The sequence below is a fragment of the Ambystoma mexicanum genome, chromosome 10, assembly GCF_040938575.1.
Source record: "Ambystoma mexicanum isolate Mex_15411 chromosome 10, UKY_AmexF1_1, whole genome shotgun sequence".
Classification (NCBI taxonomy): domain Eukaryota; kingdom Metazoa; phylum Chordata; class Amphibia; order Caudata; family Ambystomatidae; genus Ambystoma; species Ambystoma mexicanum.
In genome coordinates, this window is record NC_090932.1 from 1,002,240,593 (window position 1) to 1,002,263,023 (window position 22,431).

Consider the following 22,431-nt stretch of genomic DNA (forward strand, 5'->3'; position numbering starts at 1 on the left):
AAAGGAAACACACCAACACAGGGTTACAAAGAAACATACAAGTGCTTTATTTCAAGCTACAACAGTTACCAAGTCAATTGACAAACGGATAGCTTTTCGGCTCTCAGTATAACATAACAAACTTCAACAAGGGTTCGATGTGTTAGTGAGAGACCGCATATTGGAATACCCGGGCCTTTTATACAATTTGTCCAGCCCTTGGCCAACCCTCTTGCGGGTTAACCATTCTGCGAAATATTTAATTCTGGTCTTAGGGTTCCTTGCCAGGTCAATCCTTTAATATATGCATTTCGATTAGTTTCACTGATATAAGTAGTACATTTACATATAGGTCAACGGTAGGACAAGGTCTCTGTTTGCGACCCCGACAAGTAGCCTGCGGGCATATTAATTATTCAGTTGTACGGAGGTCACAACGGCCAGAATCTTACTCAGGATGTCATTTGGCCTCCATTTTGATGTTCAGGGTGACTTCTATATAACAAGAGAACCTAAAATGGCGGCTCAATCCAAGATGGCGGCTTACATTGGTTCCTCTAAGGTCAAGACCTTGCCGTGGAGTTTGTTCGCACATGATGTTTAGACAACTTGGCGTAGGCCAATACACATACAATTGTTACAATAGGAGGCATAATATTGTTTCTATTCCGACAACATATGTTGCTCCTTTCATTGACCCTTGTCCTATTTAGCCACTTTAGCTGCCCCAGACCCATTTTCCTCTTCTCTTGACCCCAATCCATTTAGCCCCTTTTGTTGCCCCTCAGCTCTTGAGCTGCCCCAGAACCTTGCTGCCCCTCCTCTTGACTGCCCCAGTCCCATGTAGCCCCTTTTGTTACCCCTTAACATGTTTAGCTGCCACAGACCCATTTTGCCCCTTCTCTTGATCCCCAGTGCCATTTAGCCCTTTGTGTTGCCCATTAGCCCCTTATGCTGCCCCTAGACCAGTGCCGCCCCTTTCCTTGGCCTCCAGTTCCATTTAGCACCTTGCGTTACCCCTTAACATTTTAGCTGTCCCAGAACACTTTTGCCACTTCCCTTGACCCCACAGTTCCATGTAGCCCCTTTTGTTACCCCTTAACCCTTTTTGCTCCCCGGACCATGTTGCCCCTTCTCTTGATCCCCAGTCCAATATAGGCCCTTGTTTTGCCTCTTACCCCGTTTAGCTGGCCCCAGCCCGATGTAGCCCCTTCTGTTGCCCCTTATCCCTTTAAGCTGCCCTTAGACCTGTTTTGCGCATTTTCTTGTTCTCCCAATCCCTTTAGCCCCTTTTGTTGCCCCTTACCTCTTTTAGCTTCCCCAGGGCATGTTTTGCTCCTTTCCTTGACCCCCCATCCTATGTAGCCCCTTTAGCTGCCCTAGGTCCGTTTTGCCACTTCTCTTGACCCCAGTCCATCTAGCCCCTTCTGTTGCCCCTTTAGCTGCCCCAGAACCTTGTTGCCCCTTCTCTTCACCCGTCAGTCCCAAGTATCCCTTTTTCTTACCCCTTAACCCTTTTAGCTGCCCCAGACCCGTTGTGCCCCTTCTCTTGATTCCCCCAGTGCAATTTAACCCCTTGTATTGCCCCTTAACCTGTGTGGCTGCCCCGTCTCATTAGCCCCTTCTATTGCCCATTAACCCCTTAAGCTGCCCCTAGACCCATTGTTGCCACTTTCCTTGACCTCCAATCCCATTTAGCAACTTTTGTTGCCCCTTACCCCTTTTAGCTGCCACCAGACCCATTTTGCCCCTTTTTTTACCCCAGTCCCATTTAGCCCTTTTGTTTCCCCTTAACACTTTTAGCTACCCTCATACTTGTTTCACCACTTTCTTTGACCCCTGTCCCATTTAGCCCCTTTTGTTACCCCTTAACCCTTGTTGCTGCCCCAGACCCATTGTTGACCCTTCTCACGACCCCCCAGTCCCATGTAACCCCTTGTATTGCCACTTAACCCGTTTAGCCGCCTCAACCCCATTTAGCCCCATGTGTTGGCCCGTAACCCTTTAAGTGCTACCCTAGACCCGTTTTGCCAATTTTCTTGATTTCCCAGTCCCTTTAGCCCCATTTGTTTCCAGTGCTGTTTAGCCCCATTTCTTGCCCAGTCCCTTTTAGCTCCTATTCTTTCCAGAGCCCCTGTTCTTGCCCTGTAGCCCCTTTTCTTGCCCCAGTCCGTTTTAGCCCTTTTTTTCCTTGTCCATGTAACCCTTTCTGTTGCCTCCCCAAACCCTTTAGCTCATTTTCTTGTCCCACCTCCTTTTCTTGCCCCAACCAGGCCCCTCCCCTTTTTCGTGTGCCATTTGCCAGACTCGGCTCCTTCTTGGCCCTAAGACCCAGGCCAGACTCCCCGGCTCAGCCCTGGCTCGGTCCTACCCATAAATTCCCTGTCTCTCCCAAGTCTAGGTATTTGCACTGACTGAAGAAGGCCCAATTGGGAGTCTCTAATACCACAATAGGCGGCTGACACCTGTCAAAAGCGTGCCCGTTGAGAAGTACGTTTTTCTCTCGGTCACGTGATTCGTATTTTTGGCATCATTAGAAATATGTGATTCAATGCAATTCCTGTTCATCTATCTCGATGGTCTTTTCTTCAGCCAGTCTGTTTCGGTGGGGAGAGTTTAATTCACTTTTACTGAAGCAGAGCCCTCATTTTAGTGTCTATTTCTGCAAGCTTTGTATTAATGAAAAGCTTCCTAGTTCTGCTTTCTGTGATGCCAGGAAACCAGCACAGCCCTAGTCAAAAAGGAAGATCATCCTGGAATCATTCTGGAGTCATCCGATGACTCCATTCTAGAGTCATCCATGGAGAGTTTAGGAAGATCATCCCAAGTCTGCGTACAAGCCAAAATATTTAATGAGATGAGGACACTAGAGTTATCACAGAAACTACTCCAGGATGAGTTCGGATTACTTCCAGTGATGATCTTGGATTACTCCAGGATAACTCCATGACAACTTCAGGATGAGTGGGGGATTACTCTAGGATGACTCTGACAACTTCAGGATGACTCCATGACAACTTCAGGATGAGTGGGGGATTACTCTAGGATGACTCTGACAACTTCAGGATGAGTTGGGATTACTCCAGGATGACTTCAGGATGAGTTGGGATTACTCGAGGATGACTTCGGAATACTCCAAGACAACTCCAGGATGACTTCATGACAACTTCAGGATGACTCCACGACAACTTAAGGATGAGTTTGTATTACTCCCGGATGACTTCGTATTACACTTGGATGGCTCCATGACAACTCTAGGATGGGTGGGGATTACTCCAGGATGGTTCCATGATAACTTTAGGATGGGTTCTGAATTGTAAATGATTAATGCAGACTACTCCAGGATGAGTTTTAATGATTTCAAGATGCTTCCAAAAGATTTAGGAAAAGGGGTTGGATTACCCCAGGATGTATCCCTTTTGAGTAACATTGGTGGCATTACTTTACAATGACTCTAGTTAGACTTCTAGATAGTTTTCAGGGAAAAAAAAATTATATGGAATTTTGCAGGTGTCACTTCATCTTTGCTAGAGCACCCGTTAACTAAGTTCCCTCGATTTAGTGCACACAACTACAAACACCCCCACTTCCCAGGTCACAAACCAACCTGTAAGCTCCCTCATTTCAATTCTCACCTCTAGCCAGCATGGCCTCACCCCCAATAAACTCCCACAATTGCAAAGCACTGCACTAAAATACACTCTTCCAGCAGCCTACACAGAATCTGTTAAAGGTCTACCCGCATGACAGACTGCCGCCAGTCACTTCACCGAATATCAATAAGAGCAGCTAACAATTACCCAGTTCATATTATGATTGTAGCAGCTATAAATTGTTGATATTTTAATATAGTATTGCTCTTGTTATAAGATATCTTCAATCAAACATAGGCTCAGAAAGTGTTCAGCATTTTTTTATTCAACAAATTTCGGTTTAACAGCATAGCTGTATTCCATAAGAATGAATAGGTTTGAAAAAATACCAACAAATATCATCGATCCTGCATTTCAAAACGCAGAGTCTTCCTTAGGCCTCTTCTGGCATTGCAAATTTTGATGGCGAGCTTCCTTATCACCCAGCCGTCCATAGTAGGCCAACTGTTAGCCTTGCAGACAGATCTCAAAGATTCTACAAAAAAAGAAAGGATATATGAACCTAAATGGACATCTGAATAGGCATTGTTAAATTCCTTATTGTAGAATACATACCAGATTAATGTTAAAATGTCAATTTACAAATGCATCACTACATTTAAATGCATTTGTACACAAAGGATGAAACAGGCTTAAAGATAGATTTGAACTGAAAATGAATTATGGTTTTCTGTGGCTGCATTCAGAATTTTATAGTCTTTAGTGTAGCTATATTGATTTATATCAGTTAGAAATAGAAGGCATGAGTGAAAATGGGGAAATAGTCTTTCAAACCCTTTGCTAATTAACTACCTCCCCTTTTGCCCATACCATTCTTACACCCCGATACATATCTACCAACAACGCGCACATATCTTGTACCCACACTCACACTCCCATCTGCACAACCTCTGCCACCCACCCGGCTACTCGATAACTTCCTCTATGCAGTTGAAGGGGCCAAAAAGTATTAAAAAAACCAAGAAAAAAAACATGTTAAAAGAAATACAAATTTGAGATACTCTTCTTAAAAAAGGTAGCATATTTGCATTGGAGTAACAGACTACTTCCTCCCAAGAGTTCACTCTTGTTTTCTTTATCCATCCTACTTTCTTTGCAAATGATATATGGCATTTATAACGCGTCTATACACAAGTGTTCGAAATGCGACGAGGCAGGGGAGGGGGAACAGAGGGAAGACAGACAACGATCTTACTAGGCCAGGTGTCATTCAGATCGCACAAGTGCATGGGAAGGGGAAAAGTGCGAGGGAAAGGGAGAGGGGAAAAGTGCAGTACATGGGAGAGGGGGAAAAAGTGCAGTACATGGGATAATAGAATAAATAAGAAAAATAAAGGCGGGATGATGGCAAGTGCAGGGTAAGAGCAGACATAAGTGCTGGTGGGGGACTGTAGGGATACAGAATACAGTTCCCAGGTGCGGGGGTTGCCAGTGCAGGTGTGTAAATGGCGGGGCCTAGGCCCAAGGTCACAAAGGGTGGCCAGGTAGCCAGTGCAGTTTCAGCCAGGAATTCAGCAGGGGATGGGGGGGGGAGGTTTTGAGGTGCTTCCGGAACTGGAGATGGTTCTCCTCAAGTTTCAGGGAAGCAGGAAGGCTGTTTCAGAAGGAGGCCCCTGCCGAGGAGAGAGATCTACCACCAACTCGTTGCTTGGAGAAGCGACAGACCCTGAGGGAGTTGGAGGCGGATGATCGAAGAGCTCGAGAAGGAAGATTTTTGGGAAGAGAAAGTTGAAGGTATTGCGGCCCCAGGCCCAAGAAGGCCTTGTGGACAATGCAGAGGGTGTTCAACTTAATCCTTGCAGCCACCTCGAGCCAGTGCAGAGATTTCAGTCCTGGAGAGATACGACCCTGGGCTTGAGGCCAAGGACAAGTCTCGCAGTCCTTCTGGATAAATTGCAGAGGGCGGAGAGTAGAGGCAGGCAGATGTGACTCTCAACCTGTTTGACGGATACCTGCAGCAGGTGCATTAACCCACTACACCATGAAAGGAACCCTAAACTGCGGAAAGGAAAAGACGTCTAGCTGTTTGTGAGCCATTTTTCTTGTTTGGCTCATTTATCTCATACAGAATCACAGCTGCTGATACAGTGGCAGGGCTTTTAACGGGATGAGTTTGGGGGCTGCGTCGCCCCTGAAGTTCCCTAAGCACTATGTCAAGACTCGGTCTGCTTGGTCCAGAGCCAGCACGCTGGCAGACTGGCCACTGCACCACTTGCCGCCCGCAAAATACACACCCTGATAGAGGCATCTTGCCAGGTTGAACACATCCTACAGAATGCTGTGTTATTGTGGGCACGAGGATGAGTATCTCGGCAGGGGGCACTGAGTCTGGTGGTCAGGAGGGCATGATAATGAGAAGTCTCCCTGGTTTGGAGCCGTCCCTGGACCATGCAGGCAGGCACCTTGCCCCTGACTGCAGGGGCACTTAAGAGCCGCAGCCTGAGAGGGGCAGCTGTCCACGTGCTCTTTAACATTTGAAGAGTTTAACAGTAGCCATCCCCGCTGTCCAGGCTGACACAAATGAAATGCAGCCTTTGAATTTCAGAAGCACCGCATCTGTCCTAGTATACCCGCGCTGCTGGCTAGCACTGGGGCTTCTGCACAGCCCAGAAAACCCCCTCACCAGGCGTGCACCCACCTTGTGTTTTGTATTTTACCTTTACTAAGCGCAAAATAGGTGCTGTGTATGTACTGAGTAAAGTACGCTGAACCGTGACATCTGTCTGTTTTTAAGGTGATCGAGCCTCGGAAAAAGCACTTCTGCCGATAATATCGAAAACATAACCCTACCAAAAAAATCTGGATTGAAAGTGGATTGCTACTGGATTTCCCCAAACATTTAAATCCTCTTTAAATCCTCTTTAACTCCAGAAACTCCCATTGTACTTGCTCCCCCCTCAAGACACTGCTCATGTCTTCTTCACAATGGGCTATGTCCTGGGGCACGTGAGCACCGGGGGACTGTAATAATGGTGGTGGTGCGCTACACAAATCAACTCATCATAAACATTCCTATATGATTCTTAACAAATACCCCTTGCATTATTGAAATACACCTTGAGAAGCTACGAGAGATTCAGATGGCCGGCATAGTATCAACTAGTGACTCACAACAACTTACCACCCGATAATACAATTGTTACAGAGTAATCCTTTTTCATAATCGCATCTTTTCCGTCGTGGTCCAGTTCTACAGTATCAAAAAAGGCACGAATCATTGCCACGCAAGTCGTCAGTAATAAACTGCAAATCCTCTCTTCCCAAGCACTGAATGGTATCGGTGGTCTGAAAGACACCCAAATGTTAAATACCCAATGCAAGGCACAAAATAGTTTTCTAAATTTGAAAACAGATATTTAATTTCAACTATTCGCTGATATAAACTTTATGAAAAATAGCAACTAGTAATGCATGCTATTTGAGCAAGGGGGGAACAAAAACAACAATCTTACTAGGCCCAGTGACATTGAGAACGCGCAAGTGCATGGGAGAGGGAAAGGGGAAAAGTGCATTGAGGGGGCGGGAAGTGTGGAGCAGAGTAGAAACAGATACATTATGCAACAAACAGTGGCAGTGCAGCCAGCAAGTGGCAAGTGCTGGGTTAAGGCAAGTGCTGGGTTAGGGGAGCAGACAGGTTATGCCTGATAAGTGCATGAAGAAAAAGAGGGGGGGGCAACTGTATGGTACCCCAGTGCAAGGGGTGGCCCGCAGGCAGTTTTGGGTGGGTGACAGGTACCAGGACTTGTCTAGAGACCTCATCAGGTGTGACGGGGGAGAGGGAGGAGAGCTTAACCCACTGAGCTATCTTACCGGCTGTAGCAAAATTAGTAATTATATGTCTGAATGTTCTCAAAGTGAGAAAGCAAATTGCACTCTGTAGTGGATACCATTCAACTGATAACTGATTAAACAGCTAAACAGCAGGCCATTTCATCTACAGGTGTGGTGCAAAGCTGGCCACATGTCAAGCCTGCGTGGAGCTACTTTTCAGGCTTCAGTGGTTGGCAAAATAGGGAAAGCAGAGCACTCACATGACATCCCGTAATCTGGGCACTCGTTACCTCATACATGCAAACATCCTGAACCCTTTAGTGCTGCCTGTTACTTTGCAATCCAATCACTCAACTGGTATTACATGAAGATAAAACGGGATTAAAAGATTTAAAAAACACATAGCTGGTGAAATATGCAAAGTAATGTTGATATGATGCATCTGAGTCAAGTTACACGAAGACGTGTACAGAATCACTCTGGCAGATAGCCATCTCACACACAGTAATGATAGTTTAAAAAAAAAATGGTACACTCAAGATGGAATGTCGTGTGATGAGACAGATGGCAGAAAAAATATTATGCATACAACTTACGAAAAGTTAAATGAGACAGCAGGCATCACTCACAGGGTAAGCTACCAGGAGAGGTAGAGCAATACAGAAGAGACAGGAAGACAGAGAGTAGAAGAGATAGCAGGAGCCACCAGGAGAGACGGGGCAAGACAGCACAGGGAGACAGCGCAGAAGCGACAGCAGGTATCAGAGAGAGAGCAGAAGAGACAGCAGGCCATAGAGGGATAGATACTGAGGGAGAGAGGGGCTGCACGAGAAACCTTGTAGAGACAGCAGAAAGAGAAAGAAGGAGAAAGAGAGAGAGACCGACAATTGCCAGAAAGAGAGCCAGCAGGGAGACAGCTGGAGGCAGAGAGAGCTAATATCGGAGAAAAGAGAGAGTGTGAGATACACAACCGGAAGAAAAAGCAAGAGGCCGGTGTGTCTGAAGAAGCAGTAACTCACCCTAGCTGCTGACAGTGACACCCGGAGCAAGGTGATCCTCATGAGAAGAGAGGCTGCAGCGGCGTGCCAGAGGGAGCAAGATGGACAGGCAGCAGGGCAATATACAGAAACAGATCAGAGAGACAGGCGAGAGGGAGCGCAGGATACACGGCAAGGCTAGCAGGAGGTAGGCTCGAGGCACTCCAGAAGCAGGGACAGAGTGCACATTTCATTAAATTGACTTTGTATAACCACCCAAATTGAACAGGACAAATGGCATTTGCCTTTCATAAAATCAACACACACAAAAAACCAAGACAGGATATTTTCTTCTAATAGTGTTTTTGAAAACATTAAAAGGTGTGCATGTTTTAAACTCCAAGAACCAATATAAATGTTATCTCTAGGACTTGGACTTACAGAACCGAAATGGGACATTTCATCTTTAGTTGTTTATATCAGGTTATATAGTGCAGTGCTGAAGTGTCCAGCCTACAAACCTGGCAACTGCGGTTGACAGGCACTCAAACTGAACAATTAGGCGGGGAGTGAGCTGTATTAGAACAAAGGGTTTGTGCCAATTGTGTTGCCTTGCAAGAATCAATCTCACCTCTAAGGGGGGACCTTGCTTTTGTTGCCAAACAATTAAAATGAATAAACCGAAATTTGGTTTTAGTTCAATCCAGGGAAGGATTAATGATATGGAGGTACAAAATAAAGTGCCAGCAAATTGCACATGTATTGTTGATCTCGGCAAAAGATATAAGCCTGTCGTACAACTGCCAAAATGTCTAGTCAGCAGGTCAATCACTCATCTCTTACAGTTTCTAACGAGGTGCCCACGGGAAAATATACCAAGCAGGGGTGGATAGTGGCACTGGTGTTGCAGTAGTTGTTTCAAGGGTACATGAACCAGACATCTAGAGAGCCTGTATTCAAACAAAACAAGCCCCCACCAAAATAATTGGATTATCAATAAATTCCTTATTGAGAAGAACTGTTTAAATGACCTATTTGCCCAAACTTAATTCGTGAACTAGGGAGGAGGCTAACTCGCTTAAAAATACATGTGTGCTTTGGTGGAGACACAGGAAAGGGTGCTTATCATTTATTTGGTCGGATATCGTTGATGTAAAAAGATTACCTGATGTAACCAATCATAACTGAGACATCATAAACATAATTTTGTCCCGTGATTATCTAGCAGAAGGGTTGCTTGCTATAGAGTTCAGAACTGCCACCATTAGGTTCGGCAATACAGCACGAGCGTTTGAATGTGTTGCGGGCAGCTGACACAATTACCTTCTGCGAATTCCAGGACGCTTTGTTTGCTGTGATTTCCAGTTTTGCTTTTTACATCTGGAGATGGGTATAGCATGTAAAAAGCAAAACAGAAATCCACAAGCAACTCTTCAGCTCCATGCACGCTTCGTTACCTACCCGCCCCAGGAAAGCCCAGCCATTCCACGGCGCCTGCCGGGAGCTAGAGCACACAAAGGGTACCTTTGAGCTGGCACGTCTCTCCCTTCTTCGGCTTTCTTCTTCCATTAACCTACAGGTTCCTGACCTGGACTCTAACGAAATCTGCAACTCTGGCCCTACACACTGCAGCGAATACTCTGGATTTTCTGGTCTCGGACCTCTAATTTAGACCCGAGTTCCCTGCCTTCTCTCCTCTTCCCGCTGCCTTCAAAACAACAAATGAGCTCCAAAAGATACACAGTGCTCAGAATGCTTTATAACACCCATTATTCAACTTATAGCCGTAACCCGCTAGACGTATTGAAACGTGCTAAAAACTAGCAAAAACAGCTAGAAAATGTACTTTCCTCGCGTTTTGGTAAATGCTAATTCTGTTGCGTTTCCTGTTTGTACATTACGTGCGTTTGTTCTGTCGAACCTGATGTTTTTAACCACTCGTCTCCCATACAAGGGGGATCAAAATGTACTTTGTTTACAGGCTGAAGGTATACTGCTGAAATCTTCAATGCATTATCAGCTTTCCTTACTGTTCTGGAACGTGTATTTGCCATCTGTTAATCCAGTCACCATGTGTGCCTTCTAGTTTACAGGCTTCACTCCCCTGATGATCCCGTTCTCTCCAAAGTAGGCTAATCCAGTTGCTCCTCCTCAGAGGCGTTCTTCTTTTCTTTTACTCTTCCCTGCAGTTTTGCGTTGCAAGTGCTCGCTTCCCAGCTCTGGTTTGGACGCGTGTTCGCTGCCTTCTCTCCACTTCCCGAGGCCTTCAAAACAACAAATGAGCTCAATAAGATACAGTGCTCAGAATGCTTTATAACACCTATTATTCAACTTATAGCCGTAACCCGCTAGACGTATTGAAGCGTGCTAAAAACTAGCAAAACCAGCGAGAAAATGTACTTTCCTCGCGTTTTGCTAAATGCTAATTCTGTTTCGTTTCCTGTTTGTAGTGTCCGTGCGTTAGTTCAGTTGAACCTGATGTTTTTAACCACTCGTCTCCCATACAAGGAGGATCAAAATGTACTTTGTTTACATGCTGAAGGTATACTGCTGAAATCTTCAATGCATTATCAGCTTTCTTTACTGTTCTGGAACGTGTATTTGCCATCTGTTAATCCAGTCGTCCCTTCTAGTTTACAATAAGCTGCACTTTATGAGCTCATTTGTTGATTTGAAGGCAGCCGGAAGAGGAGAGAAGGCAGGGAAAACGCGTCTAAATCAGAGCTGGGAAGCGAGAACTTCACGCGAGACTACAGTGGAAAAGAAAGGAAGAACGCCTCTGAGGAGGAACAGCGTCTAAATCAGAGAGCTGGGAAGCGACTACTTGCAACGCGAAACTGCAGGGAACAGGAAAAGAAAGAACGCCTCTGAGGAGGAGCAACTGGATAGCCTACTTTCGAGAGAACGGGATCTCCAGGGGAGTGCAGCTTGTAAACTAGAAGGCACACATGGTGACTGGATTAAAAGGCCAGCTCATAAATCAAGCTAGCCTCGTGTGCGGAGAGACACGTGCAATAGCTATGAAATAAACGAGCCTAGAAAGGTGCTCAACACCCCGATCCTTACCTTAAGGCTTGTGATGTTCAAGCGCCGGCCCACGCTCGAATCCTCATCATTCGCCATTGCTGCAATTGTTGCCAGGCCGGAAGTCGGAATGGAAAAACAAGCCGCATGTCCTTCCGAAAAAAGCCCAAAACAAACTAACTCCCATCCAAAAAAGCAGAAAAAGAAAGCACCAGAAACGCTTTGGATGGGTTTCAAAAGTAAGCAACATAGCACAATTTTTCATAAACATATAGAAAACATAGACATACCATATTACAATAAAAAATGACTTAATAAAATGCATTTTATTTTTCTGACACTTGGTATAATCATATCATTTCACCATTCACCAAAATAGCTTGCGCTTTTGCGGTCCGTTGGTGTCTTGCCTTGTGTTGTGCCACATTGCCTAACAACGTGCAACTATTTCATCCAATATAGTGTAAGTAAACGGAAATATGATATTAATGTGAGACAATTATCTATATAATGCCTATAAAAAAGCCAAAAACTCTTGTCTTTGTCAATACGCGTTTTAACAGGACTTCAGCGCAAACATGCAAGCTTCTTATAAATCAAGTGGCTGAAGGCACACTTGGCTAAGACATTTTTGTTAAACCACATTAGCTTTTACAACTCTGATTAAGGCATTACATCTCAGAAGACTGTTTAGAAATTGCACTGGCAGGCGTTTACAGTGTGAAGTTTGATGCTATTGCTTGATAGAGCCGTCACAAAGAAATCCCTGGAGGATGTATTGCAGGATATATATATATGCAGGCTTTAGATTCGAGTACATATGGACAGAGAGGGGCAATTAGAGAGGTCAAGAGGGCGAAGATGAAGTGGGAGATCGGAAGAGTAATAAGGGTTTTGATGGTCAAAAGAGGTAGGGTCTGGGAGTAAGTTAGCAGTTAGAGCGTTAGTATGTGCTCGCAGATGCGCCCTGGGTGCTCACAGAGGCAGTGCCATTACATGCAGATCAGGACGTGTGCCCACAGATAATGATAATGATGTGTTATTTATACGTGTTTCCGGTCAGAAGGAACAAACAAGCTGCATCTCTTTCTGAAACAAGCCCCTGACTCCCATCAAAATAATCCAAAAAAAGCAAGCACACATAAACGGTGTGGGTGCGTCTCAAAAGAGACAATATCATAAACATAGAGAACACACACACACACACTATGTTACAATAAAAAGAAGGAATTGTAGCTTTTCAGTGGGGATTTAATGTTTCAGCTCCCTCTGGCTGACCATCTATTGTATTGTATTGTTTATTTATATAGCGCCTATACACCAGGAAGTGCTCAAGGAGGGTGGGAACATGGTGAAAAAACAAAAGTCGCTCAGTGCCCTTGAAATTCTGAGACAAGTAAGTGTGTAATATACATTTAACAGTTCAGACACAGCAAATAGGCCTGACGGCGATTCTGCAGTTTTACCAGTGCAATTAAGGGGAGAAGAAAAAAACTTGCTTTGTTATGAGCAGCACAGTTAAATGAAATCCTCTTTATTAACCAGCTGCATGCCTCCATCAACCAATGACTAAAAGTAGGTGACCTTATTATCACAAAGGTGATCCCGGCGAGCATGCTTAAGGCAATCGGACCTGGCAAATAACAAGAAGATTAAGATTTATCAATTTGGCATAAAAGAAACCCACTTTTCAAGTTTTGAAATCAAAAAACGACTATTTTTCAGAAAAAAAGAAAGGAATCTCTCCTGAGGAACCACAGCTAAAAGCTGCAGTGAAACACGTGTTGGCAGAATAAAAGTGTTTTCATGTAAACTTAGATGACTGGAATGTATGAAAATAATACATGAAAAATAAAACCATTCATGATTTAAATAACTAAGAGTCTAAAGTATCACATCTGGTGCAGGAGTCGCACAAATCACAAGTGACAACATATGAGGAAAAATATCACAAAGGTTATGTTTGTCAGCTTGCTTTATCATGTGATTTGCATACTTTTTAAGTCATCTCCATCAAAACCCAACCATGTCCACAAACTGCAGATGGGTAGATATGTGGTTAAGTACTTCAATTGCAAGACTGGACTCCAGTCCTGATTTCGCCACTTGCCTAAAACGTCTTATCATGGGAAAATCATTTAGATCTTGCTGTTTCTAGGCTGACAAAATTTGAGGTACCTGGGAGTGAATTATTTTGTAGGGAACACAATTCTAAAAAGGCCTCAATCATGGTATTGCTCAAATGTTTCCTTGCCTCCCATATGGTCCTGATATCTCCCTTTCCAGTGCAGGGAACCACACAAGTGAAAATTCTGGGTTCAGACTACTCTCCTCCTGGGCTTCACCAGTGGCTCTCCTGATATACCACACTTGGCATTTAACACAAGCAAATCGATCACCCAGACCCACCACACAACCTCATGGGCCGGGAGGATAGCTCAGAGGCAAAATTCTCTATATACATATATTATGCCACCACCACCAATCTCACCACAGCAGCTCACTTAGGCAACCCAAACACCCTACCTCACCACAGCAGCTGACCCCATTGCCCCAAGTAGCTACCCCAGTAAAATCAGATTTGCCTAACCTCCAGGACCTCCAGGTGCCCCCTCCCCCCTCCCATCCTCTGGTTTTTCAAGCACTTCTTGAGGTCTCAAATGTAGGCAGGTTTCAAATGTAGGCAGGTCTGCAGTAACTCACCGACCCGTACTTCCCAACATCACCTTGCATTGCTCTGAACGACCCACACCGCCCACCTTGCCAACAGCAACTCCACCACCCAAGCCATATGCCTCTCAACCTTTCAGAGCCCCAAGGCAGGTGAAAGCAGATGATTTTGTTTTGGACGGGTGAGAGTCCATTGAATTATATGACAGGGACAGGTGAGAGGCTTGGTCACAAGCTTTACCCCTGCCACATTGGGGATTTTGAGGGTGCTGGGTGCCTGCTTTTGACTGGGATGGCAAAGGATTCTCACCCAGGGGGTGCATGCTATGTTAAGGCCTGTGGCTTCTATTTTTGCCCAACATAGTCTCAAGCTTTACCCTTGCCACATTGGGGATTTTGAGGTTGCTGGATGCCTTTTTAAAACAATTTGGATGGCAAAGGATTCTCACCCGGGGGGTAGGGGGGCATGCTATGTTAAGGCCTGTGGCTTCCATTTTCGCCCAACATAGTCTAAAGCTTTATCTGTGCCACATTGGGGATTTTGAGGGTGCTGGGTGCCTGGTTCTGACTGGGATGGTAAAGGATTCTTACCCAGGAGGTGCATGGTATGTCAAGGCCTGTGGCTTCCATTTTTGCCCAACATAGTCTCAAGCTTTACCCTTGCCACATTGGGGATTTTGAGGGTGTTGGAGGCCTGCTTTTGACTGGGATGGCAAAGGACTCTCACCCAGGGGGTGCATGCATGTGTAGGCCTGTGGCTTCCAATTGTCGCCCAACATAGTCAAATAGGTGTGCTTAGCAAAGCATTTGAAAATCATTCAGCACAAGGGCAACTAAGCAAAAGCTGACTGACAATCAGTATTAGTCCGCAAATCCTCCTACAAACTCTGAATCTCTTAAGAAATCAGTTAGCCATCCCCAAATCATCAAGAACAAACATGTTTCATGGCGATGCTCTTGGAGTATCAGTAGGCCATCCCAGGATCATCCCCAAATCAACAGGGACAAACAAGGTGATGCTCTTGAAGTAATCGGCAGGTCATCCCAGAATCATCCCCAAATCATCAGGGGCAAACAAGGTGATGCTCTTGAAGTAATCGGCAAGTCATCCCAGAATCATCCCCAAATCATCAGGGGCAAACAAGGTGATGCTCTTGAAGTAATCGGCAAGTCATCCCAGAATCATCCCCAAATCATCAGAGGCAAACAAGGTGATGCTTTTGAAGTAATCGGCAAGTCATCCTAAAATCATCAGGAACAAAGTTTTCTAAAATACGGATGATCTTGGCATCATCAGCAAGTCATCCTAAGCTCATCTCCAAATCATCACCCACCATTTGGAGACATTTGCTGATGACTTTAACAGCCTGATGACTTCTGATGATGTGGGAATGACTTCTAATGTAGTTCGATGATCATCGGATGACTCCAGGATTATCTCTAAAGTCATCCTTTTAGACCTGGGAGTTAAAAAGGCGCACACAATGGGGAGGCATCCATTTTGTAGGTTAGCCTTGATCAGGACTACAAGCAAGATGGCGGACACCTTTTATTTGTTCCACCATGCCCACTCCCATGACTGTCGTCATTGTTTGGACAGTTTTTGTGCCTACCTTTACAGAAACATACGTAGGTTTTGTAGCTGTGTTTTTCCCAGTCTGTTTGGGTCGCCCTTCCCCCCAGATTTCACTCCCGTCTGTTGTGATTGGCAAAATTAGACTTTATTTTCAATGTTTTGTGAGGTGAGGGTTGGAATAAAATGCCCCTCCTCCCCATAGTGACTGTTTTTCTATAACCTAAACACGTCATCTCATTCTCCAGACTGTGATTCCTGCATTCCTACTTTTGTCGACGTTTCACCCTTTCCCTGTCCTTTTTTTGTGTATTATTTCCTTGTCATGCTTGTCTCCCTGTCGCCCATATAACATTTCCTTTTCAGAGCGCACCTGCTCCCAGCCTTCCTCCTTTCCCCTTTAAGTTTCATTTTTCAGCTCCTTGTCCGGGTTCTTCGCTCTATGATGAGCTTTTTTTCCGCGTCTCTCGGCCTCTGTCCCTTTTAATTTTGTTTATCTTAGCACGGCTTTCCCACAAGGCTTTATTTTGCTTCCCTGGCCCGATGGACACACAACCAGGCCCAGGGTGCCCGTAGCCACACAGACAGTGTAATGGGCACGCGGGCCTGTGCACATTCCCACAGAGGGGGTCACACCTCAGATGCGAGGTGCCACCCCGTGTCTCATTGACGCGGAATCTGCATCGTTATCGCTTGTCACTTCCTCCAGCTAACAAGATATGGGAAATGGGGCTCTCTTCAGCCCACACCCCCGCCGGCCCACGGTGGCACACCCCATCGCCACCTCGCAATTATTCACTACAGCCTCTTCTAGCAGGCCGCAGACTGGCGTGCCCCAGGTAAATGTGGTGTAAAGCAGGATATCGGATGCCGAAGTGTCTCGGCTATCACCTGCCTACACCAAGCAATCAGAGGGCTGTGCTGTCGCTCTCTGGGCTGCCAAATGAGGCCTGCGCTGAGCCCAGGTCTAAGCCCTGCTCTTGGGCCATGTGAACTGTACCACCAAGTGTGCGCTCTCTCTCTCACTCTTTCTCTCTCGCTTTCTGCTTCTCTCCTTCCTTTCTTTCTCGCCCCTTTTCTCTCTTGCGTTCTCTCTCGCTGTCTTCCACGCTTGCTCTCTCTTTCTCTCTATGTCTCTCTGCTCCTTTCTCGCATTCAGCTTCCCTGTCTTTCTTCCTCTCTCTCCCCAGTCTCTCTCTCTCTGCTTCTCTTCCATGTTTTGCTTCGCTGTCTCACTGTTTCGCTTTCTCTCACTCTCTCCCTCGTTTTCTGCTTTGTCGTCTCTATTTCTTTCTATCTCCCCTCTCTCTCTGCCTGTCCCTCCCTCTTTCTCTCTCTCTCTCTCTGACTCTCAGCTCCTCTCTCGCTTTCAGTATCTCGGTCTCTCCCTTTGTCTCTCTCGGCTTCTCTCTCGTGTTTTGATTCTATGTCTAGCTTTCACTTTCTCTTTATCTGCTTCTCTCTAGCTTTCTGCTTCGCTGTCTCTCTACCTCTCTCTCTGCTTCTCTCTCGTTTTTGCTTCTCTGTCTCGCTTTCATTCCCTTTCTCTCTCTCTGTGTCTCCCTCTCTGCATCATGCAAATGCAATCTTTCTCTCCCACGTATACCCCCTCGTCCGATTTGTCTGCCTCCTGTCTTCCTTTGCCACTGCTGTCCCATTGTTCCTTTCTCTCGGTTTCTTTCCAGCGTGTCTTTCTCTCGCTACCCTTTCCTTGGTCACACACCTGCATATTTTCATCCTATCCCTTCCACAGGGACATCATTTCACCAAAATGCCAGGGGTAGCGGAAGTGACATCACACGACCCTTGGCCTCTGATGACATCACAGGCAGTGATGTCATTTAACCCCACCCCGAAGTGATATCACAGGAAGCGATGGAGCACAGCCTTTCACCCCTTGACAAAAGAAGTGGCATCACATAGCATTATTTCTAAGCACACTACCAAAAATATGGTTACGATATCACTATTATGTTATATACATTTCATACAAGAATAGATAACCATATGTATCCTTAAGATCAGTGTGCATAGGCCATATTACCAAATGACTGTGAATGCAAGCAGACGGCCATGCCCAAATGATAATGATGTGTTATTCTACAGCACGTACGCTTAAGCGCTTTATATAGAACAAATATACATAAAATATCACCCACCCTGTGTTGGTACTCATTTATAGACCTCAGAAGGATGAAAGGCTGAGTTGAGGTATTCCCATTCTTTCTTAGTTATGGTCACTGCTGAAAGTGTTAGACTTGTGGAACCGCTATTCTTTAATTTTTATTTGATTTTTTTAAGAGGCCTGAACAGGAAAGGCAGCCACTCCAGAAGCAAAAAACCACATGGCGCTTGCCACAGCCCAGGACCTCGCATTAAAAAATAAAAAAATAAAAACATGTTTTAAAAAAAAGATAGAGGTATGAAAGGAGACCACAGGGGTAGCAAGAGAGACCTCAGGGGTCGCAATGACGTCTCTGCCCTTCCTTGTTCACTGTACTGTTCGTTCTCTATATCGTTGGCTCGCTTTCAGAGTCTGTTTCTGTTTCTTTCTTCAAGCGACATCTGCCTTGTTTCCTTCTCGTTGTTTCCATCCCCCTTTCTCATTTCTTTCTTGTTCTTTGTTTCCTTGTCCTATTTGTCACTTCCCCATCTCTCATCTCCAGTCGTTTTTCTCTCTTTTCATCCCGTGTGTATCTTCACCTCTCTCTTCTGCTCTCTCTTTTTGCTTATTGTTCATTTCTTTTCTTCGCAACCTCTTTCTGCTGCCTCTTTCATTCACTCTCTTTTCTTCTTTCTTTACCAGTTTATGATTCTCTCTTCTCTTTGTCTTCCCTTCCTCTCAGTATCTTTCTTCTTCTCTGCTTTTTTCATTCTTTCTGTAGTTGCCATTACTGCTCTTGCCTTCTTTCTCTTTCGCAGTGTCTCTTTTAGTTTCATTCTCCGCCCCAGTCTCTCTTTTCTTTGTTTCCGTTTCTCCTTTTTTTCTCTTTCTTTTTTCTGTCCTTCCTCTTTGTATCTCCCCCTGTGCACTGTTCCTTATTTCTTTACTCGCCCTTTCGTTGTCTCTTCTACTGACATTTCCCTTTTCCTTCATTGCATTTTGTTTCACACTCACTTTCACACTTGCTTGCTTCTCTCTACCATTTTCTCATTGCCTTTTGTCTTCCTCTTTCCCTTCCTCTGTAACTTCCTTTCTGTCCGAATTGCTCCCTATGCCCAACTTGACATCATCAGTCCCAAGGTTCAGTTTTTGAAACTCTTTCCCTCCCGGGCTGCTAATGCCCTCAATGAGCATCCATCCCTTCACACGTTGCCCTGGGCTCTGCCTACTGGCCATAATTAATGATCGAGTTTCTGCCTTGGTGCAAGAACAATGATGCACATGATTGCAGTATTCTGTGCCAACAGGATATCAAATGCCCGCCGAGCCAATCTATATAACTCTCATGGGTACCCGCATGCCAAAACCAGCCCTTCTTTGAAGACCTTCGTGCCAGTCTTCATTCTTTTCATAGGGGTCCGTATCAATGCCTTCCCTGCCAATTCCATTTAATGCATTAAAGACTCGCATGGCAGGTCATAGTTGCTAAAGACTGCAAAAGCAGTCTTTATTCTTCCATTAAGAACCCCTTGCATATCATTCTTACAACAAACTGGGGTGCGGCATTTATTTATTTTTACAGTGGCCAGTCTGGTAGAAGATGTCTCTTGGGACTCCCAAGGAACAAGTGTTTCTCACCCGTGAGTAGAGTATAGGAGCCGGGTCATTCCCAGAGGCGTAGACAGGGTAGGGTATGAGCGGGCAAGGCCCACCCAAAATATGTAATTGCTCACTCAGCAGCGCTGTGTGGGAATTTACAGATGTTAATGCCACTGTGTGGGCCCAACCACATTAGCTGCAGGCCCCACTTGTTAGACAATCCTGGCCATGCCTCTGGTCATTCCATCTGTGGGAGTGATTTCCACTAGTGTAAAATATAGAACGGGTGCCCCTCCCTGCCGCTAAAGGCCACAACTGCTTATATCATCTACTAAAGTCAGTCACGGCGGTCCAATTTGAAAGAGCCTATTAGGTGGTAACTTGAAGACGCAGGTGAGGCGGTAATGAATATTTATTGTTTTTCCTGATCATGTCACACGTCGGTTCTCAAAGAGACCACAGCAGCTCCCAGCTACCCAGTCGCCTTCTCCAACTGCCCGCTTACAGAACGTAACAACTCTCATGCCAGGGGTTCTGACATCATCCAGTCCATAATGGAACCGTATGCAAGATCTACAGTCCATAGCAGAGCATCACACTTCCTCTGGGCAGCTTTCCATGCCACCGTAGAGGGGCAGCCCCACAGTTTGAAGACAGCAGATCAACACTGTTTTGAGTTTGGAGCAGAGCAGGGGCGCAACAAAACCTACATTTCAAGGTGTTCTAACTGGTGATGGGAGGGGCCACTTCAGAAAATGGCTGGGTAAACGTGGAGTCTGCACCCCCTCTGTTATACTCAATGGTTGTCTGAGGCCCAAGTATCAAATGGTAGTGGCCCTGCATTACACCTCAGCGCACATGCGCGCGCACACACACAATTACACATCCACTCACTCATTTAAACATCCCATTCACCATGCACTCGTTCAAAAGTCCAATTGAAAATTATAGGGACTGTCACGCAATTGGCCTTTCCTGGAGGGGGAGGGGAATGGGCCCCTTAGCATCCACGTACTCAGTGCCCCTGCATGCATACATAATGAGCTAACATGCAACACCCTTTAACACTGCTAGTTTCAGAAAAGGCTTCCCTCGCCTCTCTAACAAAAAGCTATGTGTGGAAGCCCCGCCCCTCAGCTCACATTTCACAGGGGGCGGGGGCTGAAGCCCATTTAGCTCAATGGCATTACGCACCTGGACCTGAGGGCTATGAATTTCGGCTTCTTGCTTCTTGTGCATGAACGCTGCACTCAACTTGCAGTCCCCTGTGCGTCCTCCCATCAAGGTGTTATTAAAACACCCCCTCCAGTGAAACATTGAGACATACCGTCGAACCGTTCCCCTGGTGGGTGATATCCCACACTTCGCATGTTGGGAAAAACTGAATAGACCCTCGTGTTGGAAGATATCTCCTACTGTCTGTTCCTACATTGAGAGATGTCCCGTGCAGTACCCATGGTGGGGGACATCTCATCCACCCAACACCCGTTCCGAGGTCCGAACTTGCCTACAGGGCAATAGGGCAATGGCAAAACCAAAAAGACAAAATGCTAGCGTGGGCTACTTTTTTGGCACATGTGGGCCAGTTTCATGAGTTACTTCTCCATGCGGCTAGTAATTTGGATCAGTGTTACTGAATAAACATGCTTTAAAATGCACATTTTCCATCACATTTTATCAAAAACCTACCCCTTGGGTACTACTTAAACAGACTATCACAAAAGGAATGAATTGCCATTTGCAACTGTGGGCCACTTTTTCATTGGTGGCCGAGACAATTGTATGCCCCAGTCAGACCTTGCCCGTCCCGTGTGAAAAGCATTCACACATATAAGGTGCGTGGAGTGGCCACAGGGAAGGACGGCCATGGCCAGCTTCTCTACACATATTGTATTCTCTTAACGTACTCTATACGTGCGCCATCTATGCTCTGGGCCCATCTTGTTCCCACATTCCTGCCCTAGTACTGTGTTTAGAGCTTGATTGTGGCCTCCGCTTCTAGAAACCCATAATCACAACCCTTTCTGGAAAAACGTCTTTTTAAATTTTGCTTCATGTACCCTCCATCCCTCACACAACACACACGTTACCCCCACCCTTATGTCTCCTCCTGTGACTTTTAGGTGTAGGAGTTGTCTTCTACTGGACATTTTTTGGGGGGATACCGTGGCCCTCACTACCAATGCATTTACAAAATTGGCACAGAGTTTCAAAAAATTGGGAAACAACTTAAAATAGTAGAAACGGAGGTAACTCCAAAATTCCTTTTCATTCGGGTGCTTCCACCAAGCTGCCGCCTTTCTATCCGAAGGTGTGAGATGAAATCAAACACAGAAATCTGACTGTGTGGAATGCAGAAAGTGTTGGCCTATCAGACTCGGCAATAAGATCCAATATGGTCACAAAGCAAGCATCCCCAGAGCCCTTCATGGACCCACTCCCTCCGAAAGGAACTGGGAAGAAGCATTTGCAAATCCATCCGTTTTGGCCTTTGTGAAGGCGTGGACTCGGTATTTTTCAGATACTACCACAATGGTACTGCCCGGATAAACGCCAACAGGTGTAAAATGAGAGTACCTGACAATCTGATGTCAGTGCCTGTCTAATAGGGCCATCTGGCACACGGCTGTCTAAAACAAAAATCCAAAATATTTTGGCTTTGCCAGCGCTTGTTTTTTAACAGGTTTTCGGTGCAAGGAACATATGCAAGGACGCACATAATGCTTATGAATCAAGTGGCTGAAGGCACACTTGGTAAATACATTTTTATTAAACCAGTAGCGTGTTCACAGAGGCAGTTAAAGGATAGTTCCGGGACTTTTTTTTTATTGTTCCTATGGTTCGGCCATGTGTTTTTAAGCATAAATCGGTAGATCGTAGAAAACTTTCCTTTGGACCTTACCCGACTTTTCGTCCATTAACGCACTCGAAAACATCCGCCATTTTATGATAATCCTATCATTTCCCCCCATCGCCCTGGCTCACCTGCTTTTGCGGCACTAAATCAAATCCCCCGCCCCTGAAACAGACTTGATCAAAACATTCATATTCCCCTCCTCTATCCGTGACGTGACTGAGCTG

At 45.5% G+C, this 22,431-nt stretch overlaps 1 long non-coding RNA gene across 1 annotated transcript; it reads right to left on the reverse strand.

Moving 5' to 3' along the window:
- Positions 1–3,876: 3,876 nt before the first annotated feature.
- On the reverse strand, positions 3,877–11,807 carry LOC138491921 (uncharacterized). The gene is made up of 4 exons (XR_011276107.1): positions 11,447–11,807; positions 8,423–8,475; positions 6,754–6,917; positions 3,877–4,107 (listed from the first exon to the last, which is right to left on the reverse strand). It is a non-coding gene; the product is annotated as an uncharacterized lncRNA (long non-coding RNA).
- Between the last annotated feature and the right edge of the window lie 10,624 nt (positions 11,808–22,431).